The sequence below is a fragment of the Rhinoraja longicauda genome, chromosome 13 (assembly GCF_053455715.1).
Source record: "Rhinoraja longicauda isolate Sanriku21f chromosome 13, sRhiLon1.1, whole genome shotgun sequence".
In the NCBI taxonomy this organism is placed as follows: Eukaryota; Metazoa; Chordata; class Chondrichthyes; order Rajiformes; family Arhynchobatidae; genus Rhinoraja; species Rhinoraja longicauda.
The window spans coordinates 52,765,681-52,779,352 of NC_135965.1; the positions used below are offsets into that span (position 1 = coordinate 52,765,681).

Genomic DNA, 13,672 nt, shown 5'->3' on the forward strand with positions numbered 1-13,672 from the left:
CAGGTGGGCGGAGGAATGGTTGATGGAGTTTAATACAGAGAAGTGTGAGGTGTTGCATTTTGGGATGTCGAACAAGGGCAGGACCTACACAGTGAATGGTAGGCCTCTGGGGAGTGTTGTAGAGCAGAGGGATCTAGGAGTGCAGGTGCATGGTTCCTTGAAGGTGGAATCGCAGGTAGATAAGGCGGTCAAAAATGCTTTTGGCACTTTGGCCTTCATCAGTCAGAGTATAGAGTATAGAAGTTGGGAGATCATGTTGCAGTTGTATAAGACGTTGGTGAGACTGCATTTAGAGTATTGTGTTCAGTTCTGGGCACCATGTTATAGCAAAGATATTGTCAAGCTTGAAAGGGTTCAGAGACGATTTACGAAGATGTTGCCAGGACTAGAGGGTGTGAGCTATAGGGGGAGGTTGAGTAGGCTGGGTCTCTATTCCTTGGAGTGCAGGAAGATGAGAGGTGATCTTGTAGAGGTGTATTGAATCATGAGAGAAATAAATTGGGTAGATGCACAGAGTCTCTTGCCCAGAGAAGGTGAATCAAGGACCAGAGGACATTAGTTCAAAGTGAAGTGGAAAAGATTTAATAGGAATCCGAGGGGTAACCTTTTCACACAAAGGGTGGTGGGTGTATGGAACAAGCTGCCAGAGGAGATAGTTGAGGTTGGGGCTATCTCAATGTTTAAGATACAGTTAGCTGGTACATGGATAGGACAGGTTTGGAGGGATGTGGACCAAACGCAGGTAGGTGGGACTAGTGTAGCTGGGACGTTGTTGGCCAATGTGGGAAAGTTGGGCCGAAGGGCCTGTTTCCACGCTGTATCACTCTATGACCCTATGACCCCAAGACCCAAGCAAAAAGTTAAGACCATAGGAATAGGAATAGAATTAGGCCATTTGGCCCATCAAGTCTGCTCCGGCATTCAATCATGAATTGAATCTATTTTTTCCCTCTCAACCTCATTCTCCCTGTAACCTTTGACGCCCTTATTAATCAAGAATCTGCCAATCTCCGCTCTTAAAAATACCCAATGACTTGGATTCCACGGCCATCCATGGCGATGAGTTCCAGAGATTCACCATGCGTAGGAAAAGGGACTGTACATCCTGGCCTGAAGAAGGGTTTCCCAACCAGAAACCTCACCCATCGCTTTACCCCAGAGATGCTGCCTGGCCCGATGAATTGCTCCAGCATTTTGTGTCCATCTGCAGATTCACCACCCTCTCTCAAGTGCCCCCTATTGTCTACCTCCCCCAGTCTCGGGTCTCTGTCCCTCCCAGTTACCCACTACCTGAAGACGTCTGAAGAAGGGTCTCGACCCGAAAATGCTGGAGGAACTCAGTGGGCCAGGCATCATCTCTGGAGAACACGGATAGACACAAAGTGCTGGAGGAACTCAGTGGGTCAGGCATCATCTCTGGAGAACACGGATAGACACAAAGTGCTGGAGGAACTCAGCGGGCCAGGCATCATCTCTGGAGAACATAGCTAGGTGACCAAAGGACAAGAGGGTAAATGCAATGTTAGCATTTATTTTAAGAGGACGAGAGTAAACAAAATCAGGGATGTAATGCTGAGGCTCTATAAGGCACTGGTCAGATTGCATTTGGAGTATGGGGGCAGTTTTGAGCCCCATGTCTGAGGAGGGAAGTGCTGGCATTGGAGATGGTCCAGGGGAGGTTGACCCATTCCTTCTCTCCAGAGGTGCTGCCTGTCCCGTTGAGTTCCTCCAGCATTTTGTGTCTAACCCCAACCCCTCATCTCTCATTCACATCTCCTGTCCCCCACCATCCGATGACAATCCGTTCACTTCGCTCCATTTCGGAACGTAAACTGCAACGTTGGAATAAGCACCTCTTATTTGTTTGCATTGTTCTTGGCATTACTGCACGAAATTTAAGCTAGTTTGATCGCTGAGTTGTTTTGTGTGTGGGGTCTCCTGAAAACAAATAACAACCTCCCAGAGACCTGCAAATATTGACTGTCTGGGGTTCCTGACATTCCTGAATCTCCAAAGACCGCATCAGCCGGCCGAAGGAACACAGCTCTGCCCCGCTACCGATGTGCCTACACGACACACAGATACATGATACGGAACACAGATACATAGATCGATGTACCTACATGATACGGAACACAGATACATAGATCGATGTGCCTACACAGCTCTCCCCCGCTACCGATGTGCCAACACAATAAATCATTTCCACACAGAGCACAGAAGCCAGTGGTAATGGAGTAAATAATGCAGCCCTGGTCAGGCACAAATATGCATTGTTTTAAGGCATTTCAGTTTGAAGGTTTATGCATCAAACAATTCACATTTGTGAGTTTTATATTAACTGCTGTAGATGAGGCAGTGGTAGAGTTGCTGCCTTACAGCGAATGCAGCGCCGGAGACCCAGGTTCGATCCCGACTGCGGGCGCCGTCTGTACGGAGTTTGTAAGTTCTCCCCGTGACCTGCGTGGGTTTTCTCCGAGATCTTCGGATTCCTCCCACACTCCAAAGACGTACAGGTTTGTAGGTTAATTGGCTTGGTAAATGTAAAAAAAAATAGTCCCTAGTGTGTGTAGGATAGTGTTAGTGTGCGGGGATCGCTGGTCGGCGCGGACCCGGTGGGCCGAAGGGCCTGTTTACACGCTGTATCGCTAAACTAAAAGATGATTGCAACTTTTACCAGAGTTCCTTATAGAAAGCCTGACCCGCTGATTTAGAACGGAGATGAGGAAAAACTTTTTCACTCAGAGAGTTGAGAATCTGTGGAATTCTCTGCCTCAGAAGGCAGTGGAGGCCAATTCTCTGAATGCATTCAAGAGAGAGCTAGATAGAGCTCTTAAGGATAGCGGAGTCAGGGGGTATGGGGAGAAGGCAGGAACGGGGTACTGATTGAGAATGATCAGCCATGATCACATTGAATGGCGGTGCTGGCTCAAAGGGCCGAATGGCCTCCTCCTGCACCTATTGTCTATTGTCTAAAAAGACCGCAACAGAAAAGTCATCAATTATGGATCCCAATTTCTGTTATATAAAACATGCCAAAGTAAACACACGGCCAGGGGTGGGGGTGGAGGCAGGTATGGACAGGCACATGGATGTGCAGGGTACAGAGGGACATGGATCACATGGATGTGCAGGGTACAGAGGGACATGGATCACATGGATGTGCAGGGTACAGAGAGACATGGATCACATGGATGTGCAGGGTACAGAGGGACATGGATCACATGGATGTGCAGGGTACAGAGGGACATGGATCACATGGATGTGCAGGGTACAGAGGGACATGGATCACATGGATGTGCAGGGTACAGAGGGACATGGATCACATGGATGTGCAGGGTACAGAGGGACATGGATCACATGGATGTGCAGGGTACAGAGGGACATGGATCACATGGATGTGCAGGGTACAGAGGGACATGGATCACATGGATGTGCAGGGTACAGAGGGACATGGATCACATGGATATGCAGGGTACAGAGGGACATGGATCACATGGATGTGCAGGGTACAGAGGGACATGGATCACATGGATAATATGCAGGGTACAGAGGGACATGGATCACATGCAGACTGAGGAGATTTGTTTAACAGCATCATGTTCAGCATGGACTTTGTGGGCCAAAGGGCCTGTTCTATGTTTTATGTTCTATGTTCTATGTTTTCACATGGCAGTTTGTGCAGCTGGTAGACCTGCTGCCTCACAGTGCCAGAGACCCGGGTTTGATCCTGACCTCGGCTGTATGGAGTTTGCACCTTTTCCCTGTGAACGTGTGGTTTTCCTCTGGTTTCCTTCCACATGCCAAAGCTATGTGGGTTTGTAGGTTAATTGGCCTCTGTAAATTACTCCCAGTGTGCAGGGAGTGAATGAGAAAGTGGGATAACACAGAACTAGTGTGAACGGGTGGTCGGCGTGGACTCGATGGGCCAAAGGGCCTGTTTCCACGTTGTATCTCTAAAGTAAACTAAACTTCTGTGTTCTAAACAACAAGATTATTCAAGGCTTGCACCCTACAAACAGCTACCAATGGCCTGTTTCCTTTATCATCGGTACTTTATTTGCATATCTCTAATTCATTGTTCTTTATCTCCCCACGTCTCGCGTTTCCCTTATCCCTAACCAGTCCGAAGAAGGGTCTCGACCCGAAACGTCACCCATTCCTTCTCTCCACAGATGCTGCCTGACCCGCTGAGTTACTCCAGCTTTTTGTGTCTATCTTCGGTTTAAACCAGCATCTGCAGTTCCTTCCTACACATGATTCAAGGGCTGCAGTTTGACTGCTGCACATAAGATCAACATTTTAAAAGTTATATCTTCTGGTCATCCCACAAGATCCTCCAAGTTGGTTCCTGTTCCTTTTAGCATTTAGTTCAAACATATATTTAAAAAATAAATATATTCCCTTTCCCCTTTAAAGTTGGAAAGGGTGCGGAGAAGATTTACGAAGATGTTATAGACAATAGACAATAGGTGCAGGAGGAGGCCATTCGGCCCTTCGAGCCAGCACCGCCATTCAATGTGATCATGGCTGATCATTCTCAATCAGTACCCCGTTCCTGCCTTCTCCCCATACCCCCTGACTCCACTATCCTTAAGAGCTTTATCTAGCTCTCTCTTGAATGCATTCAGAGAATTGGCCTCCACTGCCAGGGCTCGAGGTTCCTGTGGTCAGGGCGATGTTGAGCAGACTGGGACTCTGTTCCTTCGAGCACAGGAGGATATGGGGCGATCTTTTAGAGATGTATAAAATCATGAGAGGAATAGAAAATGGAGAACCAGAGGACATAGGTTTAAGGTGAGGGGGGAAAGATTTAATAGGAATCTGAGGGGGAACTTTTTCACACAAAGGGTGGGTGTATGGAACGAGCTGCCGGAGGATATAGTTGAGGCAGGGACTATTGCGACATTAAAGAAACATTTGGACGGGTACATGGATAGGACAGGTTTAGAGGGATCTGGGCCAAATGCAGGCGGGTTGGACAAGTGTATATGGGACATGTTGGTCGGTGTGGGCAAGTTGGGCCGAAGGGCCTGTTTCCACGCTGTATGATTCTAAAGTATATAATTGTACAATTTAATAGCAATCCGTGAATTGAAACGGACCGAACAATCATGCAATTATTTCAAATATTAGAAATTTAAATTGCGATAACGATGTTTAAGTAACAATTGTAAAAACATTCTGGCTGTGTTATGAGAATCCTTAAAAATGTCAAGGGAGGGTGGGGTTTCTGAGGTTTAGCTTTACTAAACTGTGCCTGAACAGATGACGCAGTCATTATTCTCTGAGGTAAAGTGGTTACTTCTAACATTCCAGGATCAGCAACCACACAGCATCTGCCCAGGATCTCTCTGTGGGCAGAGAGGAAGGAACTGGTTCAACCCCAAGATAGACACAATGTGCTGGTGTAACTCAGCTGGACAGGCAGCATCTCCGGAGAGAAGGAATGGGTGACGTTTTGTGTCGAGACCCTTCTTCAGACTGAGAGTCAGGGGAGAGGGAGACGAGAGATATAGACGGTGATGTTGAGAGATATAGAACAAATGAATGAAAGATGTGCAAAAAAGTAACGACGATAAAGGAAACAGGCCATTGTTAGGTGTTTGCTAGGTGAGAACGAGAAGCTGGTGTGACTTGGGTCCCCGCACACTTACACTATCCTACACACACTAGGGACAATTTGGGACGTCTTTGGGATGTGGGAGGAAACCAGAGCACCTGGAGAAAACCCACGTGGGTCGCGGGGGGGGGAAGGTACAAACTTTGTACAGGCAGCACCTGAGGTCAGGGTGGAACCCGGGTCTCTAGCGTTGTGAGGCAGCAGCTCTACCGCTGTGCCACGGGGCCGCCCACAACTTACACATAACATCGTCTGTACGGAGTTTGTACGTTCTCCCCGTGACCTGCGTGGGTCTCCTCTGAGATCTTCGGTTTCCTCCCACACTCCAAAGATGTACAGATTTGTAAAATCTGTATAAATGATATGTATAAACAGATTTGTATCAATGTAAAATTGTCCCATGTGTGTGTGTGTGTGTGTGTGTGTGTGTGTGTGTGTGTGTGTGTGTGTGTGTGTGTGTGTGTGTGTGTGTGTGTGTGTGTGTGTGTGTGTGTGTGTGTGTGTGTGTGGGGTGTGTGTGCGTGTGTGTGGGGTGTGTGTGTGGGGTGTGTGTGTGTGTGTGTGGGGTGTGTGTGTGTGTGTGTGGGGGTGTGTGTGTGTGTGTGTGTGTGTGTGTGTGTGGTGTGTGTGTGTGTGGGGTGTGTGTGCGTGTGTGTGGGGTGTGTGTGTGGGGTGTGTGTGTGTGTGTGTGTGTGTGTGTGTGTGTGTGTGTGTGTGTGTGTGTGTGTGTGGGGTGTGTGTGGTGTGTGTGTGTGTGTGTGTGTGTGGGGTGTGTGTGTGTGTGTGTGTGTGTGGGGTGTGTGTGTGTGTGTGTGTGTGTGTGGGGTGTGTGTGGTGTGTGCGTGTGTGTGTGGTGTGTGTGTGTGTGTGTGCGTGTGCGTGTGTGTGTGCGTGTGCATGTGCGTGTGTGTGTGTGTGTGGGGGGTGTGTGTGTAGGGTGTGTGTGTGGGGTGTGTGTGTGGGGTGTGTGTGTGGGGTGTGTGTGTGGTGTGTGTGGTGTGTGTGTGTGTGTGTGGGGGGTGGCGTTAATGTGAGGGGTCAGTGAGGAATATGGGGGAGTCACTGTGGTGAATGTTCATGTTAAAATGTATTGTGAGTGTCCTGTTGCTTTTTATTGGAGAAGGCAGGAACGGGGTACTGATTGAGAATGATCAGCCATGATCACAATGAATGGTGGTGCTGGCTCGAAGGGCCGAATGGCCTCCTCCTGCACCTATTGTCTATTGTCTATTGTTATGACTGTATGGAAAATGACACTCCTCGTATGTTGCAAAACATACTTGGCTAATGAAGAATGATTGTGATTGTGGATCGCTGGTCGGCACGGACTCAGTGGGCCAAAGAGCCTCTACTGGTCGGCACGGACTCAGTGGGCCAAAGGGCCTCTACTGGTCGGCACGGACTCAGTGGGCCAAAGGGCCTCTACTGGTCGGCACGGACTCAGTGGGCCAAAGGGCCTCTACTGGTCGGCACGGACTCAGTGGGCCAAAGAGCCTCTACTGGTCGGCACGGACTCAGTGGGCCAAAGAGCCTCTACTGGTCGGCACGGACTCAGTGGGCCAAAGAGCCTCTACTGGTCGGCACGGACTCAGTGGGCCAAAGAGCCTCTACTGGTCGGCACGGACTCAGTGGGCCAAAGGGCCTCTACCCACGTTGCATTTCTAAAGTAAACTAAAAACTTCCAGGATTAGGAACTGCATCACATCTGCCTACTTCTTCACTGAGCACACAATGTTTTCTGGAATAGGAACATGATCTGGATTGTGCAGCCTCTTGTACAAATGGAGAGAAAGATCAATTGATCAGAGTGCCACTCTGCCATATGGATCTTATATCCTGCTCCCGAGATGAAAGGCCATTAGTTGGAGCAGAGATCCAGACCCATTAGGTGATGAACGTCCGTTCTCATTTTTGTGGCTGGGGAAAGCATTAAATAAGCCCTCGGTCTCCCTGGTCTCGATTGTGACCTTTGCTATTCTAATTCCTGACATCTGTGGCAATCCCATTCTTTTTGTTGGTGAGTCTGATGCACATTCATCCCTTAGACTTTCACCCGATGCCTCTATCAGCCTTTCAAACTGCTCATGTTTAGCCACAGAGATCAGGTTCAGCTCTTGTAGCCAACTGCAACTTGAGCAAAGCTGAAATTTTTAGATTTTTTAGATTTAGATTTAGAGATACAGCACGGAAACAGGCCCTTCGGCCCACCGGGTCCGTGCCGCCCAGCGATCCCCGCACACTAACACTATCCTACACACACTAGGGACCATTTTTACATTTACCAAGTCAATTAACCTACATACATGATGTAAAAAAAATCCTACCCAATGACTTACAACAGCACCCGACACAGAAACGTCCCCATACATCGAGACCCAGCACAAATTGGAGGAACAGCACCTCATATTTTGCTTGGGCAGCTTACACCCCAGCGGTATGAACATTGACTTCTCTAACTTCAAGTAACCCTTGCTTTCCCTCTCTCTACATCTCCCTCTACATCCCTGCCCCATCCTCGAACTCGCACCAGTCTGACTGTCCCCCTGATTACATGTTTCATTGGCTGCCTCGTTGTCAACTTGCCCGAGCTAACAATGATCTCCTCTACATTTCCCATAACCTTTGTCCCCTTTGATCTGTCGTTTTCACACCTTACCCTTCCATATCTCTGTGTCTCCCTCTCCCCTAACTCTCAGTCTGAAGAAGGGTCTCGACCCAAAACGGCACCCATTCCTCCTATCCAAAGACACAAAGTGCCGGAGTAACTCAGCAGGTCAGGTAGCACCTCATGGATAGGTGACATTTCAGGTCAGGACCCTGAAGTCGGGGAGGGGGAAGGGAGGGAAGAGAGAGGTGGGGCAGGACAAAGCCTGAGGAGTGATAGGTGGATACAGGTGAAGGGGAGGGGGTAGATAGGTGAACAAACACCAGAGATGAAAAGACAAAAAATGTGAGGTACAGATAGAAGAGGCATGAAATTAATTTAGTTCAAAGGTTCAAAGGTCTTTTATTGTCACGTGTACCGAGGTACAGTGAAAAGCTTTTGTTGCATGCTAACCGGTCAACCGAAAGACAATACATGATTACGGTGGAGCTATTCGCGATGTACAGATATTTGATCAGGGAATAACGTTCAGTGCAAGGTAAAGCCAGCAAAGTCCGATCAAGGATAGTTCGAGGGTCTCCAATGAGGTAGATAGTAGTTCAGCACTGCTCTCTGGTTGTGGTAGGATGGTTCAGTTGCCTGATAACAGCTGGGAAGAAACTGTCCCTGAATCTGGAGGTGTGCGTTTTCACACTTCTGTACCTCTTGCCCGATGGGAGAGGGGAGAAGAGGGAGTGGCCGGGGTGTGACTCTAATCTAAGTGATCCTCTAATCTACTCTAATTGATTGTAATCATGTATTGTCTTTCCGCTGACTGGTTAGCACGCAACAAAAGCTTTTCACTGTACCTTGGTACACGTGACAATAAACTAGACTGAACTGAACTGACTGGTTCTTGATGAAGTTGCTGGCCTTTCTGAGGCAGCGTGAGGTATCGATGGAGTCAATGGAAGGGAGGTAATGTGAAGTCAGAGGAAGGAATGTATGGATGGAAGGAGATGGGGAAATAGGGCAATCGATGCACTGGAGGTGGGGGAAAGGATGGGGGGGGGACGGGGGACATATTTCACAAGACATCCTGTTGTTCAGGAACTCGAGCTGCAATAGCTTGGAAACTAAAACTTTAAACTCCTTGCCTACCAAGGGACAGTTTACTAGTCGGAGAAGTGTGCCAGGAAATACATGAGTTGGCAATTGCACAACTGGAATCTAGTAATCAGCAACATTTCTGGGATAGCCAGAGATCGGCGGGTTTGTTCAACAATGTCAGAGTCCATCAGCATCTGTAGCTTCACCAACATCCAAAGACTGTTGGAAAAGCTGCAGAAAAGCCAGGAATTGCCTTGCGTTCAATATTGACAGGAGCTCCTTGCATTTCATTTAAATAATCCAATTTCTTGCATGATATTTGGAGATTAGCTTCGAGGCAACTGGAAGCACATTTCAGCAGGTCTCGGCTGGCCTCTGTTAGAGATTTGTCCATGTACCTGGCCAGAGCTGTAGAGAGCATTTATCAGGATGTATCACAGCCTGGTTTGGGAACAGCTCCATCCAACACCGCAAGAAATTACAGCGAATTGCAGCCCAGACCATCACACAAACCAACCTCCCTTCCATTGACTCCATCTACACCTCACACTGCCTCGGCAAGGCCAGCAGCCCAGACCGTCACACAAACCAACCTCCCTTCCATTGAAGGCAGGCACAAAATGCTGGAGTAACTCAGCGGGTCGGGCAGCATCTCAAGAGAGAAGGAATGGGTGACGTTTCGGCTCGAGACCCTTCTTCAGGCTGAGATGCTGCCTGACCCGCTGAGTTACTCCAGCATTTTGTGTCCTGACCCGCTGAGTTACTCCAGCATTTTGTGTCCTGACCCGCTGAGTTACTCCAGCATTTTGTGTCCTGACCCGCTGAGTTACTCCAGCATTTTGTGTCCTGACCCGCTGAGTTACTCCAGCATTTTGTGTCTGCCTTCGATTTTAACCAGCATCTGCAGTTTCTTTCCTACTCCCTTCCATTGACCCCATCTATACCTCACGCTGCCTCGGCAAGGCCAGCAGCACAATCAAGGCTGAGTCGCACCCCGGCCACTCCCTCTTCTCCCCTCTCCCATCGGGCAAGAGGTACAGAAGTGTGAAAACGCACACCTCATGAACAGTTTCTTCCCAGCAGTTATCAGGCAACTGAATCATCCTACCACAACCAGAGAGCAGTGCTGAACTACTATCTACCTTCAGTTTAAACCAGCATTTCCAGTTCCTTCCTAACCATTGAAGAAAAATGTGGACATGTACAAGGATAGGATGGGTTTAGTGGCATATGGGCCAAAGATGATCAGGTGGGACTAGTGTAGATGGGGCACATTGGTTGGCATGGGCAAGTTGGGCTGAAGGGCCTGTTTCTGTGCTGTATGACTCTATAAGAGGAACCAAAAGGATTAAAGATATCATAGGGACATGTAGGAAAATATGTTACAGGGAAACATGTGGGACATTGGGATTGTTTCCCAGAGGTTTGCAAATTGATGAGTGAAATGGCCACTTATGTATGTTGTGAGGAAGTCTGTCCTGACCAACTACTTCCTCATTGGAGACCCTCGGACTATCTTTGATTGGACTTCACTGGCTTTATCTTGACTAAACGTGATTCACATTATTCTCTTCATTGTGTATCTGTACACTGTGGACAGCTTGATTGTAATCAAGTATAGTCTTTCCGATGACTGGATAGCACGCAATAAATGCTTTTCACTGTACACGTGACAATAAACCAAACTCAACTCCTCTTTGATGTAACCGACAATCACATCCATTGTCTGAGGGTACCATTTTGTAAGTGCATCTCTGAGGCACGGTTCATGGGTTTAAATTGAGGGGGGATTAATCTCCATGAGGTGGTTTCTCACAGCACAGTTCAGCACCTTTTATAGAGACACTGATAAACTGCCCACAGAGACAAAGCTGTCTCACAACACTTCTTGGCAATTCACATTTCCTTTTTTAATTTAGCTTAGTTTAGAGACACAGCGTGGAAATATTGCCACTTGCTGAATCTACTACCATTCCCTTCGACTCTGTAAATGGATCAGTAATGTTTAGCTTAGTTTACTTAAGAGATACAGCATTGAAACAGATCCTTTGGCCCATCGACTCCGTGCCAACCGGCTAAATCAGGAAGTGAGAAGGGTCTTGATCCAAAAAATCCTTTATTCCTTTTCTCCAGAGATGCTGCCTGACCCGCTGAGTTACTCCAGCACTCTGTGAAACGTCACCTATCCATGTTCTCCACAGATGCTGCCTGACCCGCTGAGTTACTCCAGCACTCTGTGAAACGTCACCTATCCATGTTCTCCACAGATGCTGCCTGACCCGCTGAGTTACTCCAGCACTCTGTGAAACGTCACCTATCCATGTTCTCCACAGATGCTGCCTGACCCGCTAAGTTACTCCAGCTGTTTGGAACTCCACACAGAGTGGAAACAGGACCTTCGGCCCACCGTGTCCACACCGACTAGCGATCACCTGTACACTAGTTGCATCCTACAGACCAAGGACAATTAACAGAAGCCAATAAACCTGCAAACCCGCGTGTCTTTGGGATAGGGGAGGAAACCCACGTCGTCACAGGGAGAACGTACAAACTCCATACTGACAGCACCCGTAGTCAGGATCGAAACCGGGTCCCTGGCGCTGTGAGGCAGCAACTCTACCGTTGCGCCACCGTGTGTTAGTGTGTGCTTAATAGCAAGACATCATTCTAAAAGGCAGCAATCTGTCCGGTTCAATCACAATGTAGATATATCTAAACACCACTCCACATGATATCCAATGGCTCCTCAGCCCCAAAACAAATCCTTCAGGAGATTTTCCCTCTGGTATCTTTGAAGATCGAAAACACACTGCAGAACCAATTTACAATGGAGATCATACGGGATAGGAGTAGAATTAGGCCATTCGGCCCACAATGTCTACTCCGCCATTCAATCATGGCTGATCTATCTCTCCCTCCTAACCCCATTCTCCTGCCTTCTCCCCATAACCTCTGACACCCGTACCAATCAACAATCTGCTTCCTGTTCTTCCACATATCATCTCACTCCCATTATATTTCTCAATGCAAATTTTTTTTAAATGACAATCACTGACATAGTTTGCTTGGATTTCACAACAGTGTGTGTGTGTGTGTGTGGGGGGGGGGGGGGGGGGGGGGAGCATTGTAGTTCTCCCTGGTCCATTCTTGTGCAATTAGCCCTCAGCCAAATGAATCAACGTCTGACTATTATTGGCCACCGTTTTCCCCCGTTCGAACAATTCCCTCGCCATTTGCCAAAGTATTTTGGTCATCTTTGACTTCAGTGCAGAAGAAGACTCTAGACTTCACTGATCTTGTTCTATTTCCACGAGAACTAGCATCTCACGCCGACATTAAATGTGGAGCCAACACCATTTGAAAGGAAAATCTTCCTAGGGACCCCAGCAGGAATGATCAGGTGGTGCAGCAGGTAGAACTACTGCCTCACAGCGCCAGAGACCCGGGTTCGATCCTGACTATGGGTGCTGTCTGTACGGAGTACGATCAACTCATCCTCAAATACAAGGAGTAGTGAAGAGAGAATAATACCAGAGACACAAGGAACTTGAGCATGGACGGCTTTCCCACTCAAAACATATTCCCACAGGGAGTTTGTTCAGATAAGATTCCATGAAAAGCAATTTGATAAATGACCAAAGGAGTTTCAAAAAGGGTCTTGACCCAAAACGTCACCTATCCATGTTCTCCACAGATGCTGCCTGACCCGCTGAGTTATTCCAGCACTTTGTGTCCTTTGTGCATGAACCAGCATCTGCAGTTCTTTGTTTCGTGATAAATGACTAGATGGACAGTAAATGTTGGAGTAACTCAGTGGGTCAGGCAGCATCCCTGGAGAACATGGATAGGTGACGTTTCACAAAGTGCTGGAGTAACTCAGCGGGTCAGGCAGCATCTGTGGAGAACATGGATAGGTGACGTTTCACAGAGTGCTGGAGTAACTCAGCGGGTCAGGCAGCATCTGTGGAGAACATGGATAGGTGACGTTTCACAGAGTGCTGGAGTAACTCAGCGGGTCAGGCAGCATCTGTGGAGAACATGGATAGGTGATGTTTCGGGCCAGTGTTTGCAGTTCCTTCCTACACTCTAGGGCAACACGGTGGCGCAGCAGTAGAGTTGCTGCATCACGGTGCCAGAGACCCGGGTTCAATTCTGATCACAGATGCTGTCTGTGCAGAGTTTGCACGTTCTCCCCGTGACCTGTGTGGGTTTTATCCGGGTGCTCCGGTTTCCGCCCACATCCCAAAAGACGTGGGGGTCTGTAGGTTAATGGGCTTAGGTGTAATTGTAAATTTTCCCTGAAGATAGACACAAAATGCTGGAGTAATTCTACCACCGCGCCACCGTGCCGCCCT

At 48.2% G+C, this 13,672-nt stretch overlaps 1 protein-coding gene across 8 annotated transcripts in view; it reads right to left on the reverse strand.

The window, feature by feature from the left end:
• veph1 (ventricular zone expressed PH domain-containing 1) overlaps positions 1 to 13,672 on the reverse strand; it is a 161,096-nt gene that overhangs the window by 105,494 nt on the left and 41,930 nt on the right. The gene's annotated exons all lie outside the window — the stretch shown is intronic.